At 34.5% G+C, this 1511-nt stretch overlaps 1 protein-coding gene across 1 annotated transcript in view; it reads right to left on the reverse strand.

Moving 5' to 3' along the window:
- The window catches only part of YIPF7 (Yip1 domain family member 7), a 51561-nt gene that overhangs the window by 49671 nt on the left and 379 nt on the right, over positions 1-1511 (reverse strand). The gene's annotated exons all lie outside the window — the stretch shown is intronic.

Genomic DNA, 1511 nt, shown 5'->3' on the forward strand with positions numbered 1-1511 from the left:
TGTATGATTTAGGCAGTTACTTAAAAAGCTAGCGCCATATTTTTTTCTCAGATATGTGCACTACAGAAAGAATTATAAGAGTACCTGCATTAGCGTTCTCTGTAAGGATTAAATGAGTTGATATATACAAAGTATATATTTAGTATGTGCAATTATGCTGGAAATGATCACTCTGCTTGATTAGGCTCCAGTTATCTCTTTCAGAAAAACTTTATAACCTTCAAGGCCCAGGGAAAAAAAAAAAAAAGAAACCTCAACTCTGAAACTTCAGTGATTCCACTTCCTCTTTATCCCCAGGTTGAATGCTAAATCATCTTGTGTTATCAAAGGTATTATAGAGATTTGAGCTTTGGTTTTTAATAATCTGGATTCAAACATAAATTTTTTTCCATTTACCTATTATACAATTTCAGACAATTTGTCTAATTTGTCTGAGTTTCCACATTCAGCACATTACATGACACAGTGATGTTCAGTATTTTTCTAGTAAATATGTATTTCATCTGTGGATCTAAGAGTATAATGTCAACTACCTAACATACTGCAGTATTCCCAAAATGTGGGACTAGTGAAGGTACCAAGATAATTTTAGGTGAGACACAGACATGACAGTAAGGACACTGAACCATACAGAGAAAATTTTCTCCTCTCAATTTTATTTCAATACTTCTGATTATGTCAAGAATTAAACTCTCACTTTAGTGCTGTCTTAAAATTCCTTAATGTTTGTTAATTTCCAGTTTTAATCAAGAAAGATTCTGAGCCTTTGTCAGGTAACATCTATTGAAACTGAATCACATTTTTAATTAATTATACTTATTTTTACTTTTAAATTTGTGACAGGTAACAGCTCTTTTTCCACTTACAGAAAATAATACATTTTTTTTCTTCTTTTAAAAGAAACCCATTCAAGTGTAAGAGGTAAATTGATTTAAAGAAAAATGTTATGGAGGTAATAGAGGTGTGAGGACATGGTGAAAATCACTAAGGAGAATAAGCAACTTATTGAAGTTTCGGGCAACCAACTTACACGAACTATATTAGGAATGATTGTGCTTAATACATTTCCAGGTGGTTCTTAAGTTCACTAACAAAGAAGAGAGTAGCAAATTGTGATGTACAGTTACTGTTTTAATATACAGTAGTCCCCTAAATGAACTAGAAACAATACAATGGTGAACTCAACAGTTGCCGCTTTTTCTCCTGAATATTGCAAAAAAGAACATGGGATGGGGGTGGGGGGCAACACTAGATATTGTCTTATTTCTTATCTTTATCCTTAGCCAGAACTCTCTCCCCTGCAAGGTAAACATTGTTTAATTGGTAACCCAAAGATGACGAAAACTCCAGGACTTTCAGGATGCAACTTTTTCCCACTTTCACTTCCGGCCCAAATTTTCCTAGGATAGTTGCTAAGTCATGTCTGACTCTTTTGTGAACCCATGGACTGTAGCCCACCAGGCTCCTCTGTCCCAACGGATTTCCCAGGCAAGAATAATGGAGTGGGTTAC

Source organism: Bos taurus, chromosome 6 (assembly GCF_002263795.3).
Source record: "Bos taurus isolate L1 Dominette 01449 registration number 42190680 breed Hereford chromosome 6, ARS-UCD2.0, whole genome shotgun sequence".
NCBI classification, from domain to species: domain Eukaryota; kingdom Metazoa; phylum Chordata; class Mammalia; order Artiodactyla; family Bovidae; genus Bos; species Bos taurus.